This window comes from Girardinichthys multiradiatus, chromosome 1 (assembly GCF_021462225.1).
Source record: "Girardinichthys multiradiatus isolate DD_20200921_A chromosome 1, DD_fGirMul_XY1, whole genome shotgun sequence".
Taxonomy (NCBI): domain Eukaryota; kingdom Metazoa; phylum Chordata; class Actinopteri; order Cyprinodontiformes; family Goodeidae; genus Girardinichthys; species Girardinichthys multiradiatus.
In genome coordinates this window covers 3,321,055-3,338,083 of record NC_061794.1, presented here as the reverse complement: position 1 = coordinate 3,338,083, position 17,029 = coordinate 3,321,055, and positions in this window count along the sequence as shown.

Sequence of the window (17,029 nt, the reverse complement as noted above, 5' to 3'; positions counted from 1 at the left end):
GACTCTAATGTCAAAGCAACCTGGCAGCATTCAAGATATCATAATTATTTCCAGCTGGACTATTTCTATCCAGCCTACAAGTTCGCTTCTACAATAACAAGTCCATTAGTCTTTCCTCGCGCCAAGGACTTTTCCTTATATAACTTGTTCCTAGACAGGCCATGCATGCTGCGCAGAGTGACCGTTTCTTTATGCCCAGAACAATCTACACAGAATTAATTTTCAAATATGGTAAAAACAGTAGTAACACTTTTAATCTACCAAACAAAGCTTTAAACTTCCACAAATCCAAAAGGCGGGAGAAACCTTTTGGGGGCCTCAGAGAAAATTCATTCTCAGCCAATCTGAATGAGAGATCCCTGTATTAAAAAGTATAATTACCATCTATTTTAAGGATATGTAATGCCAATCAGGTCCTTATTCAGCATACCTATTCACTACAATATATGTAACAGAAAACATTGACCATGTTAAAACTCTGGAGCTGAATATCAAAAAATGCTCCCATTCTATCATATTGCATAAACAGCTAAAACAATTCAGAACCTCAAAACAACATGAAGACAAACTTGAAGTTATAACAGGAAATAGAAAAACATCAGTCAAATTCTCAGTAGCAAAACAGTGTAGTTCAGTCTCTGTCCTTGGTCTTCCTAGAACATTCTGTAGTCTCTTAGATTGGTTCTTTTCAGCTTTATTGTTCAGCAATCGCATTTATCCTGGTTCAGGGTCCCACAAAGTCTTCATGTGTCCATAGGTCTCTGAGTCCAACGCCCAAAAAAGGGTACTTATACGGCCAGGCTCTGGCAAAGAATACTAACCAGTATCTTGCTAACTCATGACATTAAAGTACTACATTTCTAATTAAATATCCTTCATCGCTATATGATTGTATTCTTGATGTCTCCACAGTCCACTTTAATTCCAGATAAACTGTTCCTCATAAACCCTTCTAAACCATACAAAACTCTTAAAAAAATTAAAGAATATCAAACCAACTAGTTTATGTAGTACCCAAACTTCAGTTGTGCAAAAAGGAGATTGTTGTAACTTCAGGGTCAACCCAGGCCAAAGTAACAAACACAACTTATCTGCCTTTTATGGAGAAACTTACCTGATAAAGGAAACTGAAACCAAATACATTCATCTTACCTTTCTAAATTAACAGAAACAGGAGAAAACATTGTTGCAGTTAAATGGCAGTTAAACCCTTACTAGTATCCCTCCTTAGTCACTACATCATTCAAGTTATCCAAGCATTAAACGTCAGGGGCATTGTTAAGATCTTAATTATAACCGAAGTGTAATATGTAAATTGGTATTGTTAGCAACACCTTTTCTGTATTTCCCCAGTGTCCTTCTTATCATAGTGCAATGCGATGATGACCTTCACACTAGAGCTCAAACTCCAACCCTGAGTACATAGGAATTTTAGAAAACAAAAATACGTATGAGCAGAAATGAAACTTTGAAACCAAATTTAACAGTGAAAATCTTTTAGATTAGAATTATACTGCAGGAAATAAAAATACATAAGGTTTTTAAGAAATAGAAAACATGTGACACGCCAAGGGAAAACCAGGAACAAGTTAGCAGAGCACAAACGGAGAAAATGAGGAAAAACCATCAATTTCTGAGAAAATAGTGATTTTCATTTATTGCAAAATGTGCAAGTTGAAATTATGAAGTATCCACTCAGTTCTTTAAACGACAGTTTTGGAGGTTTTAAAATGGTAAATGTTATGTTTCAACTCGGCTTGTTTTCAGCCTAAAACGCGCTGGCTTTTGTTCTGCTTGTAGACCAATAAGCACCGTGCTTCAAGAAACCTCGTGGTTACTTAACAGCTCCTATGAAAAATAATCTGTTTCTTCACGATGGATCAAGCTCAACGTGTTGCAAACGAACTGAATCGCGGCTGTTACAGCGCTTCACTGTGGGAGTACATGTTCAGCAGGACCGCCGCCGCCGCTGGAGATGAAGCAGAAGATGATAGCGACTGCATTACTTTGGAGAACATTCCTAGTTTGCAGCTGTCTTCAACCCAAGACAAGGATGACGAAGAAAGCTTTGGACTGGCGGCTGAGGAGCTAGAATGTAAGATATCAGGAGCTATTGCTATCACAACACTTTAGGAAAACAGAGACAGTGAAATGGAGAAGATACGTAACTTTTACTGTAAATGCTACGGAAGAAGAAAGGAGAACTCTTCACTTGGGACACAGTCCTGTAGCCGCAAACTTTCTCCAGAGCTCATGTACAACATACGGATGGATTCTTTAGCAGCAGAAAGGGAGTGGCAGGACATGAGAATAATCGGACATCTTGAAGCAAACCGGCGTACGCTAGAAACTTAATCAATGACCACATATACCAAGAAGACACCAAGGAAAAGAAAACACAGCAGGACAACTTATTCCATCGGAGGCATCGAAGTCTGCCGGAATACCTTTCAGTTTCTCATGGGGTTTATGATGGCTATTATGATGCATCATAATATAAACTAGAAAATTTCGGAAGAAATTTAGACGGGGCCTGCCTCTTGGTGCGTTTTGCTCCGACCAGAGCCAAACTGTGGCAGAGTTAAGCTTATGCCTCCTTGCATTGCCATGGTAAGCCCTATAAATATATCCAGTTTAGATGTGGATAATAATAGGTGACTCTTTGCAATATCACTGGGAGCAGTGAAGCAAGCCCATTCACTCCTATCCCTCTACTGCTATGGCAAGCCCCAACTAAGGAATGTTGAGGCTTATCTTTTGAAAGGATAAAGTAGACCAATTTCCCTCACTGAGTCCCAGCAGCAGTGTTAAGACCAATGCTGCAATTATCGCTGTATGAAATACAAATACTTTTGTTTTTTAAAGTATGTCTAGGTGTTATTTTGAATGCCCTGCATGGTTGTCCTTTCAGGTCTGGGTTAGTTCGATTAGTTATATAGAACCTGCTTGCTATTTTAAAATCATTGTCTATGCTATTGTCAGTTTAAAAAAGTACTAGTAACTCTGGAAGACTGAGGCTTTTATTTTGAAATTTTCAGTAAACCTTATTTTAAGAGGCCAACACTGGGTGAGCTCCAACATTAGTGTGAGGCCCAGTCCTGAAATGATCTATTGTTTAAAATGCAAAGGCTTTTATTTTGTAGAGCATGTTTTGTCTTATTTTGAAAGTCCAGCATGGTTGTCCCTTCAGGTCTGGGTTAGTTCCATTAGTTAAATGGAACCCGCTTGCTATTTAAAAATCATTTTCTATGCACTTGTCAGCTCACAAAATCCATAGTAACTATGGAAGGTTAAGGCTTTTATTTTGAAAGTTTCAGAAGGCCTTATTTCAAATGTCCACCATAGTCAAATTTCCAACACTGGGTGAGATCCAACATTAGTGTGAAGCCCAGTGCTGCAATCATCTATTGTTAAAAATGTAAAGGCTTTTATTGTGCAGAGCCTGTTTTGTCTTATTCTGAAAAATCTAGCTTGGTTGTCCTTTAAGGTCTGGGTTATTTCTATTAGTTATATAGAACATGCCTGCTCTTGTAAAACCATTGTGTATGCTATTATGAGATTTCAAAAATCATTAGTAACTATGGGAGGTTGCTGAAAGAAATTGCCCTTTAGGGTTAATCACTGTTGTCTGGGAGTTGGAACAGCAGTACATCATGTTTAAGTACCCCACACAACATGGCCGCCATGTACTTGCCTCCTATGAAGATGGTCAAAGGGTTAGGGGTCAGGTCAGGTTTAATATCTAGAAATCAATGAAAATCAATGGAAGTCAATGCAAAGTCCTCAGAAAGATACAATGGTTGTCCTTTCAGGTCTGGGTTACTTCCATTAGTTATATAGAACCTGCTTGCTATTTAAAAATCTATGTATGCCATTAAAAGCCTAAAAACTAGAAGTCAATGCAAAGTCCTCAGAAAGATAGTAATCCATGTATGTGTGTGTGGGTGTGTGTGTGTGTGGGTGTGTGTCTGTGTGTGTGTCTGAGTGTGAGACACAGAGAGGCAGGAAGGAATCAGCCAATCAGCAAAGAGTGTCAGTGTAACTTGACACCTGCTGTGTCTGAGTGCAGCATCTCACTCAGTCTGTGAGCCTGAACAAGCCCCCGAACAAAGTGTAACATCTCGGAAACCGTACCTGGTATTTGAAAAACTTTTAAACTGTGGGCGACAGCCATCCCTCGTCCCCAATCATGGAGATTTTCATAGCTCTATGTCATTCACAGTATAAAATAGGAGGATGGAAAGAAATGGTTTGACTCATGGTTTACTGGTCAAGATCTCATTGAAATACATGGGAGAAAGCCTACACAATTCATCTGACTCGTGGCGATCGAGGGGGGTTTGACAGAAAACCGTGAGACCTAGAACAATTTTAAAGATATTGTGTGAAAGCAGAGGCCCGGCCCTACAAACTGACCGAAAATGGTGACTTGAGAGCGAAATTTGTGGCCGTGACGGCGAGTTAAAAATCATTTTTCCTGAAAAAAATCCTCTGTTTCTACACTGTAGTTAACTGCCATCTCCACTCTAGGGGTGGGATTTTCTGGCAAGGTTTGTGTCGCTTGGAGTCTAATTGTAGAGAAACCGTAGCAGTTATCAACAAACCGTTTTTACTTCTGAAAAGCCGGCGGATTTCTCTACAAACTGAAAGTTAAACTGTGTTTCTAGGTGAAAGTATGGCGATACAGCAAAGCCTCAAAAACAGTGAAGTTTGAGGATTTCTTCCTCCCCTGACTCCATTCATTCCTATGGGATTTGGGGGGGGGGGGGGGGGGGGGGGGGGGGTTCGTTAATTACGTCGCCATGGTAACTCCAAACGCCAAGAATAGTAATAGCACACCTCCCGGGACCGAGCCGTACGTTTTGATATATATATTGTGGGGGTGCGCGCTGCGGTTCGGGCCGCATTAAAGTGGATAGGTTTTGACCAGGTGAATAACAATAGGTGCCTGCATGCTTTGCATTGCAGGCCCCAAAAATCATTTACTGAAGCGGACAAATCACATAAACCTGACCAGTCAAATATTAAAATGAACTTGAGTGGGGTTTGTCTTTTTTAATCTAGGCTTGAGATTGTGTTTTTTTTCTTTTCCCTGCACTGGGTGATCGGTGGTCACAACAAGAGTTTTTTGGCTCGTGTAGATACACGAGCTTAGCAGGCAACCACAACCATTAACAAAGTGATAATCGACTTGAGTGGGTTTTTTGTTGTTTTGTATTTTTAATCTAAGCTTGAGATGTGTTTTTTCTTCCCCCTGCGCTGGTTGATCAGTGTTCACAACAAGAGTGTTTTAGCTAGTGTAGCTACATGAGGTTAGCAACCACTGTATCTCATTCACAATGTGAAAATCGACTTGAGTTGGGGGGAGGGGTTTGTATTTTTAATCTAAGTTTGAAGTTGAAAAAAAAAAAAAGACAAATACCTATTTTAATGTTTTGTGTTAGATGTTTATTTCTATAAACACACCTATATGCAGAAAAAACATAGTGTATTGTCATACCAATTTTGTCCACACTCGTCAATGTAAACCATAAGCTGAATATTTCCTTTGTTTCCCCTGCTCAGAATTTGTAAAGCCATGTTGACTGACATCATTAGACACTTTGATGAGAAGGGTGCAAGACCCCGCTTGAGGAAAAAGAGCCAGCGGCCACAGGATCCCGATTTTATCAGCAGTGAGAAACTCCGCAGAGTTTTGGAGTTCATAAAGAACTACGCTGAGGATCACGCCATCATGCTGCCTGGTTGACATCCTGGCCACAGGGATTGGCATGTGAAGCTACTGCCAACACATGCCTCAGTGTGGCATCTCTATATGAAGTCTGCTAAGGAGCTTGATATGTATAAAAATATATTTTTATAGAACAATGAAATTCTTCTAATGACCACTGATGTAAAACTTCATCAAAAATTTGCAAATCAAGCTTCAAGGCGCTTTGGACCCAGCTACTCCCACACATATGAAGCTGTAGGCCCCGCACCGACCTCTTCTGGCATTGCCAACAGAATAATGACCGGCTTATAAGAAGTGCAAACCTTTCAGAGGAGAGGAAGACTGCAGCAATCAAGAAACAACAGGATCATCTTCAGCTTGTTCAAAAAGAGAGGGCCGTCTACAACGACATGACTGCTGCCTGCAAAAAGACCTGCGACGACTATCAATTGTTCATCGGCCCCTCCCCACCTTCAAGTAAGAAGATCAGGATGCACTATAGCTTTGACTTTGCACAGCAGGTATTTGTTCCACATTGCACTTTTTTTTCTTATAAAGTATAAACATAACACTGCTTTAACAATACACAGCTTTTGTTTAATCTAAGCCTTGTTTTTTTGTCTTCTGTCTTCAACATATGCTCTTCCTCTCGAACCCACTGCAGCCTGGGCCAATGTGCTTCCTGACACCACGGAAATGTGGACGTTTTGGTGTCTCTTGTGAAGGCCTGCAGAAACGGGTGAATTTTCTGATTGATGAAGGCATGTCATCAGGGAAAGGGAGCCATGAAGTCATCAGCTACATGCACCACTACTTACTCATTTCGGAGTTGGAGAAACTGATGTGGATCTTCATTGTGACAACTGCAGTGGGCAAAACAAAAACAATTTTATGCCATGGTATGGTGCCTGGCGGGTTGCACATAAGCTTCACTCCACACTAAACATCCACTTCCTGATTGCTGGCCACACCAAATTTGCCCCAGACTGTGACTTTAGGCTTATCAAATGTTGGAATTATGAATCTGAGAATGTTATTTAATATTTAATATTAATATTTTAATATTTTATCAAATAATATTTCAGTCTGTTAAGGGTTGTCCTGTGAATACCAGCCCAGTAATGAATGCAGGGAATTTTGTTTAAAATGCAAAGGAAAAATGAAAATTGCTACACCTCCTAAGTGTAATAATTGCAATACGACTTTTGATTCACCCCCCTTTATGGCAGGCAGGGTGGATGAGATTAAATTTGGGATTTAATCTGGCAAAAATCCTGTTCTTTCAAAATATAAAACAAACTGTAAAGTTACTGAATGGATAAATGCATCAAAAGTAGGTCAGATACTAAAATTAACTGCAAAGTTAATTCAGTTTCAAATTGTGGTTGTACACAAAACACAGCCTCTGGATACAGATGTGCAGCAACTGTCTGGACAGTGAGGTTAACTGAAGTTAAACGAAGTCTCAAGTTATTGCTTACACAGAAGAAACCAGACTGAGTCAGAACATCTAAAATTTTGCCTATGTAGCAGAGTTGATTGTTACTAGCACGGAGATATTGGAGTTATTACTTTTGACAAAAGTCTAAAATTGTGAACTGGAATGTCACAAGTTATAATGTTCTCTTAAATATAATCAGTGACACCTGATGTTAGAACTCTGATGTTTTGAGTCCTATTGTGATCAGTGACAGTTGGTTTTAAGCTTACTTCAGTTTAGTAGCTTAAAGTTGATTAAATGCTGTGCAGACAGCAAAGAGTCCTTGGTTTGAGATGATGGGTCCAGTATTGTAAACCTGTTTTTCAACTTAACCACTGATGCTCACTGTGTTGACCCCCAAATGAGGGATGAATTGAATACCTCAAGCATGTCAGAACAGCCATCTTGTAGCAATGGTGAAGTCAGGACAGAAGAAACCCCCTCCACTACAAGAAAAGAGAATTTTGCTCAGGTAGAATAAATTCACCATTAAGACCAGCATATGTGTAAATTTAGTTTTGTTTCTGCATTTTTATGAAGGTGCCTAATATTATATTGTCCCTGTAATTTAGCCTGGAGGTCTGAGCCAAATGTTGACAAAGCTGCAGAGCTGTACAAGTTCAAAGGACTATCTGAACATGAGAAAAAAAAAAACTCTTGCCTAAAATGGACCGGCAAGATTCTGTGGAAGACCAGGAAAGATCTTTACACTTGTTCTACAAGTCTTCAAACCTGGTTGTAGATGTGTAACTTTTTCATTCGGAAAACAATGGTAGTCCATTGAAAACTGCATTCTTGTGGGGTTTTTTACTCTGAAAACGTGATTAAATCTGTACAGGGAACCAAAATATCACAAAACTATTTGAGGGAGAAGCAGATCATTTAACTCCGTCAACCACACAGTTTCTTCTTGACAATGACACGTTCCTAGTAGTAGATAGGAGGATTGCCTACACTGTTGTTTGAACTGGAAAAGTGTTCCTGTTTTGTTCATTTACCTTGAAATGAAATTTTTCCTTTTAAAGATGTACTTAAATAAGATGTGTTTAAACTCTTAAATGGCAGTTAAAGTGAAGTAGTCAGAGAAAAAGCAGATTTTGTTACACTGGTGTGGCAGTTTTTCTTGCATTAAGTGGATATAGACATATCACAATGTTACCAGCTGGAAAAAGATTGAACAAAGATAGAGAACAAAGCACAACTATGTGTGGTTTTGTATTCTAGACCCTGTCTCAGTGACATCACTAATATCTTAATTTCATTTTACAAATGACACTTTATAATTGCATACTGGACTATACGGTGTATGGGCGTGCGACAGCTGCTCGCTGACACATCCAACGTAAAACAAATCTCCCAGCAGATGATGCATAGATCCTCAATTTTATGATTATTCATATCTGATTAGATTAATAATAATCCACCAGCACACGTCTCTTTGAATCAATCTGTAAAATAGAGTCATAACAAGCATAGATGATCAGTGTGGTTGTATTAGGCAATGGTTGCCTAAATCGCATTTCCAATCCTAAATTCCCGCTGGAAAGCGGAAATAGAGCATCTGTGTCCTCTCCCCGGTTAAGATTAAATGCAAATAGAGAGTCAGTCAGTCATTTTCTACCGCTTATTCCATAGTGGGTCGCGGGGGAGCTGGTGCCTATCTCCAGCAGTCTATGGGCGAGAGGCAGGGTACACCCCGGACAGGTCGCCAGTCCATCGCAGGGCAACACACAAACAACCATGCACACACTCATTCATACACCTAAGGGCAATTTAGAGTGACCAATTAACCTAACAGGCATGTCTTTGGACTGTGGGAGGAAGCCGGAGTACCTGGTGAGAACCCACGCATGCACGGGGAGAACATGCAAACTCCATGCAGAAAGACCCCCGGTCGGGAATTGAACCCAGGACCTTATTGCTGCAAGGCAACAGTGCTACCAACTGCGCCACCGTGCAGCCCAACAAATAGAGAGTATCCTCGATTAAATTCTTGACGTGTTATACTCAGCGGAAGATCTTTTAGATGTCACCCTTCAGCCGTAAACAAGTTGTAATACTCTCTCACTGAATTGCATTGGTTAAAATTGGGTTGGAAGGCCTTAGCAGGAATTTGTCTACCATCCTTGCATTCCTTATCAAAATGATTAAAGTCAAATGGATTGAGATCACCTGTTCCTGTAAAAGCGTTTTGATCCAGTAAAGCAATCACCACATACTTGGGAAAGACACCTAACAAAAGTTTCGCTTGGTTGCACACCCTTGAATTTTCAGGGATAGAATATGTTTTTACATTCACACGTGAAAGTGGATAGAGAGCATTTGCTTTTATTAAAGCTGTAGTGTGACCCATTCATACAACTGGAGAGATGGTAACTTTTTTGATGAAAAGAGATGCTCCTAATATCCTGAGTTTGAAAGTGGAGTCTCTTGCGGCCATGAAACAAAAAGAATCGTTGGCTCTTGTAAGTTTCATTTTGAGGTCAACAGAGTTTAAAAGAAGTCTCTCGCAGAAAAATATGTCTGCATGCAAGGGTCCTAGAAGATGTAACTCCCTGGAATTTGCCGTAAAGCCTGCTCTGCTGTTAAGACCTTGGTTAGGGCCCTTAGTTGTAACAATAGAGTTCAGAGCCCCTGCAGTGTCTTTGAAAAAAAGACCAGAGCTAAACTGGCTTTTTAAAGAATCCTCAGAAAAGTTTAACAATGTCTCAATCATGGCTCTATATGGATGTGTGGCGCTGGATTGTGAAATCAATCGATCTCCGAGAGTGACATCACACTGACTGAAGATGCTGTTTAACGGGTAGTTGATGAGCCCTACAGGTGCATCATTCGGCAGGTTTGTTCCATCCTCGTTAGTAATTTTCACTCTGAGATGCAACAGCGTATCTTTGAGATCCAGATACTTTTCTCCATCTCCCGGAATGAAAAACTCGATCGGGCCTCCATCTTTGATTGCTTATAAAGGCTTGATCTCGGTGTAAATTTTATCTTCAATCGACAGCTGCGTCATCGGGGCAGAAAATAAGTCCAACTCTGCCAGCGTGCACTGTGATGATTTATGTAAAAGAGCCATTATTTAAATATATAAAAACTTACGGAAGACTTCTGTCCTCTTCGTTTGACAACTCCAACTGATCTCCTTTTTCGTACTTGTCATTGTTTTTTAACCGTCCTTAAACGATTACCAGGGGTCTTGTTCTGGGTCTTTTGGATAAAACCATAATTCCTGAACCTTCCTGACCATCGGTGTGTGTAGAACCACTCATTTTACTCACAACTCTACCTATAACCTCCAAAGCGATATTTGATGCAGCCGTTTTAAGATGGGGTTTTGCAATAGCAAATCCTTTTTTAACCAGAGGGGATGTGAAGTGGAATAATTTTGAAAATAATGATCCAATTCCGCATCCGTACATGACCAGGCCCCATAAAACCCTGGCAGATTACTGCCTGACTTACATAGTAATGTACAAAGCGATTAGGATCACGTCTCAGACTTAGCTGTGCCATGTTCTCTCTTGCCTGCTTGGTGCACAGTGTTGAAGGACCAGGGGAATATGAGTGATAACCAATCGGACTTAGATGTTATATAGACATCTCTGGAATAGTTTATACAAATAAAATGTATCTCAGGCTACGTTGTGATATCACCGGTCTGAAGTGTAGTCTTATGATGGTCTTTTCGTAGACGAAATTTACAGGAACGTTTTGGTCCGATTTAATTTCTATATGGATATTTTCAGTATGTTTTCTGGAAACTGGAAGGTAGTGGGAGGGGTTAAACGTCAGAGTAACCATATCACTAAAGTCACCTTGTACTTTGAGGGTCCGCAGTAAAGGTGCAAAAGCTTTGCCTACTATTTGTGGGCTGACCACGTCTGTAACACTATAGGTGATAGAAACCAGCCTTTATATCCACCGGAAAAGGAGCCAGTGTTGGTTCGCCTACATGAATCCATTCCCCTGGTTTCACACCCAGCATATAAGCTAGAGGGCTGAAGAAGCGTATTTCATACCGACCGCTTGCTTGAAATGCAAATCTCTTCAGAATCAGAAAAGCTTTATTGCCAAGTACGTTTTTGGACATACAAGAAATTTGTTTTGGCGTAGTCGGTGCAATACAATAAAAATTAAACAGTATAAACATATCTACAATATAATATAAATATATGTGCACAGTTTTAAGTGAGTGAGAGTAAGTATAGAGCAGTATAAGATGCAAGAGCAATACAACAGTGCAGGTGATCATTGTGCAAGTATGGCAGTGCAGGTAAAGCAGGAGTCCATGCTGAACGTTAATGTAACGCATAGAGTTACAAGTTACGGGTGTCCTGTCAGCAAAAACAGGGGGGGTGTGGGGGAAAGGGAGAGTGTCAGGGTGGTTTCCGGGCTTTGTTAACCAGGCTGGTGGCAGATGGGAAAAAACTGTTCTTGTGGCGTGAGGTGATGGACCGCAGCCTCCTGCCAGAGGGGAGAGTCTCAAAGAGTCTGTGACCAGGGTGGGAGGGATCAGCCAGAATCTTCCCTGCCCGCTTCAGTGTCCTGGAGGTGTACAGTTCCTGGAGCGACAGTAGACTGCAGCCAATCACCTTCTCAGCAGACCGAATGACACGCTGCAGCCTGCCCTTATCCTTAGCTGTAGCAGCGGCGTACCAGATGGTGATGGAGGAGGTGAGGATGGACTCAAAATGGCTGTGTAGAAGTGCACCATCATAGTCTTTGGCAGGTTGAATTTTTTCAGCTGCCGCAGGAAGAACATCCTCTGCTGGGCTTTCTTGATGAGGGAGCTGATGTTTGGCTCCCACTTGAGATCCTGGGAGATGATGGTTCCCAGGAAGCGGAAAGATTCCACAGTGTCAATTGTGGGGTCACAGAGGGTGATGGGGGCAGGTGGGGCTGGGTTCTGCCTGAAGTCCACAACCATCTCCACTGTCTTTTGAGCGTTGAGCTCAAGGTTGTTCTGGCTGCACCAGTCCAACAGATGGTCCACCTCCCATCTGTACGCGGACTCGTCACCATCAGAGATGAGTCCGATCAGGGTGGTGTCGTCCCCAAACTTCAGAAGCTTGACAGACTGGTTACTGGAGGTGCAGCTGTTGGTGTACAGGGAGAAGAGCAGAGGAGAGAGAACACAGCCTTGGGGGGAACCGGTGCTGATGGTCAGGAAGTCAGAGACGTGCTTCCCCAGCCTCACGCACTGCTTCCTGTCAGACAGGAAGTCAGTGATCCACCTGCAGGTGGAGTCGGGCACACTCAGCTGGGAGAGCTTCTCCTGTAGCAGAACTGGGACGATGGTGTTGAAGGCAGAGCTGAAATCCACAAACAGGATCCTGGCATAGGTTCCTGTGGAGTCCAGGTGCCGGAGGATGAAGTGAAGGGCTAGGTTGACTGCATCGTCTACAGACCTGTTGGCTCTGTAGGCAAACTGCAGGGGGTCCAGGAGGGGGTCGGTGATGTCTTTTAGGTGTGAGAGCACAAGGCGCTCAAAGGACTTCATCACCACAGAGGTCAGGGCGACGGGTCTGAAGTCATTAAGCCCTGTGGTCCTTGGCTTCTTGGGAACAGGGACGATGGTGGAGGACTTGAAGCAGGCAGGCACATGACATGTCTCCAGTGAGGTGTTAAAAATGTCTGTGAAGACTGGAGACAGCTGATCAGCGCAGTGCTTCAGGCTGGCTGGTGAGACAGAATCCGGACCAGCTTTCCGGGGGTTCTGTCTCCTGAAGAGTTTGTTGACGTCCCTCTCCTGGATGGAAAGAGCCGTCCTCGGCGTGGGTAGGGGGCTGGTGGGGGGGAACTTCAGGATGGGGGTTGGAGGTGCCAAGGCCCCTCTTGAGGTTGGGGAGGTGGGGGTGGTGGATTGTGGCTGCAGCTGTTGGGGGGCGTCGTGGGGGATGGTTGCAGGACTGTCCCTTTGTCTTTCAAAGCAGCAGTAGAACTCGTTCAGGTCATTGGCGAGGCGTCGGTCGTTGATGGAGTGGGGGGCTTTCAGCTTGTAGTTGGTGATTTGCTTGAGCCCTTTCCAGACAGACGCAGAGTCGTTGGCTGAGAACTGATTTTGGAGCTTCTCAGAGTACAGTCGTTTGGCCTCTTTCACTGCCTTGCCAAACTTGTACTTTGCCTCTCTGTATATGTCTTTGTCCTCACTCCTGAAGGCCTCTTCCTTATCCAGTCTTAACCTTCTGAGTTTAGCTGTGAACCAGGGTTTGTCGTTGTTGTAACTCACCCTGGTGTATGATGGTACACAGCTGTCCTCACAGAAGCTGATGTAGGAAGTCACAGCCTCTGTGTACTCATCCAGACTGTTGGTAGTAGTCCTGAACACATCCCAGTCTGTACAGCCTAAACACGCCTGGAGATTCTCCACAGCCTCACTGCTCCACTTCCTTGTCGTCCTCACAACAGGTTTGCAGAGCTTTAGTTTCTGCCTGTATGCAGGAATCAGGTGGACCATGATGTGGTCGGATTGGCCCAGTGCAGCACGTGGGACGGCGTGATAAGCGTCTCTGATGGTGGTGTAACAGTGATCCAGAATGTTGTCCTCTCTGGTCGGACATTTAATAAACTGTCTATATTTGGGGAGTTCGTGGGTGAGATTACCTTTGTTAAAGTCGCCAACGACTCTTTTGAACTCTGCTGAATTTTATGCGGATATCCGAGTTTATTTATTTTTTTAAAACATTTCCATCTCTGTCTTGAGTTGAATAATGCTGTTATAGTAGCCCCCTCTAATCTTTTGCATATGGATCTCCACATCACCAAAATTCCTCCATTCAAAGTAGGCTACTTGATCCGGTAAATTATGCCATGTATGGGGGTATGAAATCTCTGCTAATGCAACCAGCCATTGGCCTTCTAAATCAATATGTTGAGTTAAATTTAAACGGAAACTTGAGCTGGTATTATTTTTAAACACTTCCTTGCTAGCGTTAGAGCGAAGGGTAACGTAAAAACCGCCATCCTCTGCCTTGCTATCCATGATGCTGTATGAATCATAAGGTTTTAGCGCACACCTATTTCATACGTTTCGTAGTTCATCAATACATATATATATATATATATGTATATATATTGTTAGGTATTATTTAGTCAACTCAGAGGTAAGGAATGACACAGAGTCAGTCTTACTTGCGGCAAGGGTAGCTGTGCAATACAAACTACCAAGTATTAACACTCCTCCCTCTTTATTTATACATGCTTGGTCACACACAGTTCAAACAACATTCAGGGTGGGTGTGTGTGTGGGTGGGTGTGTGTCTGTGTCTGTGTGTGGGGGGGGGGGTCAGAAAGGTTAGGGTTCATTTGTCTAGATTATAAACAAACAGAGGAACTGGGATGCGGGGACCTGGTGAATAGCCCCCAGATGCTGCTAATCAAAGAATAAAAGAATAAAAGCATAACTCATTCTTGTCCCCATCTCCCTTCCTGTAACATGTAAGGAGATAAAAGTACTTAGAGCAGACATGAGTGATAAACAATATAAAAGTTTTAAAAACCCTAACAGTTCCCCCCATTTTATCACGAATAAGTCATGAGTAAATACAAATAAAAGAAAACACTCTGTGTGAACACAAACCCACAGGACGGAAAGCAGATATGTGGGAAACACTCACATGGTTCCTCCGCCCTAGGCAACCACCAATCATGGCAGAGTGAAACAATATAATAAAACAAAGAAAACAAAATGTAATAAAAAAAATAAAAAAGAATTAAAACAAGCCTTGTTCATATCATCATTGCACTTTTTCTCATTTCACTTAAACAGCAACTTCTTTCGATTTTCTGCCATAAGGTCCTTTTATGAAGTACAAGTATGAATACACTCAGGCATTGAAGATATATTCATTTACAACATGTCATCATAATCATCTGCTTTTTGGGTCCAGTGTCCATCTCTTCTCGTATGATGTTGCATCCTGTGGATCCTGCCTTAAACAGAGAAAGAGCCCTACTACCAGGATTAAGCTCAGGCTTATCAGTCCTGTCCACACGTTATGAAAAGCCATGCTAAATTGGGCACAGGTCAGTTATTTCCTTCGCCGGTTTGAGATGTTGGGCCATATGGGTTTCCAACCCCTTTGTACCCGGTCTTTCCCCTGTTACCCCGTCGGTTGGTTTGACTCCTGTAACAGCAATATTAGCTTACAGTGGCTCTTGTGGATCCAGGATGGTCTCTCTGCGATTTTCAGAGCTGTCGGTGTGGTCAGGAGAACACGGTATGGCCCTTTCCAGCAGGGGGTGCTCCAGTCCTTTCTGTGAAGTGTCTTAATCAGGACCAGGACTCCAGGCCTCTGGTTGTTCTGTGAAATCGGAGCAGAATTTACTGGCAGACTACTGGACAACTGTACTTTTTTTGTTTGTAACATTTTATTCATCCTTTCAGCTAATGATGTTTCCTACTATGCTTTTCCTATGTCATCCATTTCTGATGGCAATAGAAAAGGTCTTCTATGTATTATTTCAAATGGAGTGAGACCAGTTTGATTTGGAGTTACCATCCCCCCGCTCGACACATGGGAAACCCCGTGTGTCGCATAGGCCACCGTCTTGTATAAATTCTTTGGTAATGTTGGCTTATTTTCCAAATGATAAATGTCATCATTCTTTATGGCCCCTCTATTCAGCCAAGATTTAACTTCTGAAGCTGGTGCAGATTGTTGTGAATCTTTCAGCACATCTGTATCTATAAATAGGAGATCTGACATTTTCAAATTGAGGGGAAGTCTCAAAGCTATTTTAGCAGAAATATCAGCAAAGGTGTTCCCCTTTGTTTTCATGGTTTCATCAGATTGATGCGCTTTACATTTACAAAGTGTTATCTTTGCATGTAGCTGGATAGCTAACAGCAGTCGTTTTAACAGATTAAAATGTGTCAATTCTGTTCCAGATGATGTTTTAAACCCTCTATTTTCCCATATTTTGGTAAAATGGTGAACAGAACTGAATACATATTGGCTGTCTGTAAACATGGTTAAGATTTTTCCTTCATATAATTCACAAGCTCTGATAACAGCATACAGCTCTGCAGTCTGTGATGAGCATGTATGGGGCAGGGCCTGTGATTCTATAATTTTAGTTTCAGTGGTTACTGCATAACCAACTCTGTTTTTTCCATATTCATCTTTTGATGCTGATTCATCTACAAAGATTATTTGTGAGTTTTCCAGAGGTGTCTGAGAGATATCTTGCCTAGGTTTTGTATCTTCCTCTACCCTTGTTTTGCAAGAATGTGGTTTCCCATCTTCTGCTGTTGGAATTAATGTGCTAGGGTTCAGTGGACCACATCTTTGCAGAGTTATATTTGGTTGCGAGAGTAGCAATGAGGTCAACGTAATATGCCTTGCATGAGTCAAGAAAGGAAGTGAAGTTTGTAGCAATATAAGTGACACTGACTGAGGAGCTTTCAGTGTGAGCGGGTGGCACAGCACAATTTCAGCTGTCTGTTTCACAGCTTCTACTGCTGCTATGCAGCTCTGCAAACAATTTGGAAATCCGCATGCCACAAAGTCCAGTTTTTTAGAATAAAATGCTGAAGTTCTGTTTTTGGAGCCAAATGGTTGGGTTAATACAGCTTTCATATAACCTTTACATGCATCTACACAAAGTTTGAAAGGCTGGCTATAATCCGGCAGAGCTAAGGTGACTGTTGTTTGAAGCAGATTTTTTAGCTCTGTGAATGCTGCTTCTCCGTCCTTAGTCCATGTGATTTTAATCTCATCTTTTAATGTCATGTCTTTGCCATAGATCATAGATTGCAAGGGTTGTACAATGGCTGCATAGTCTGGTAGCCATTCTCTGCAAAAGTTACACAGTCCCAGAAAGGATATCATTTG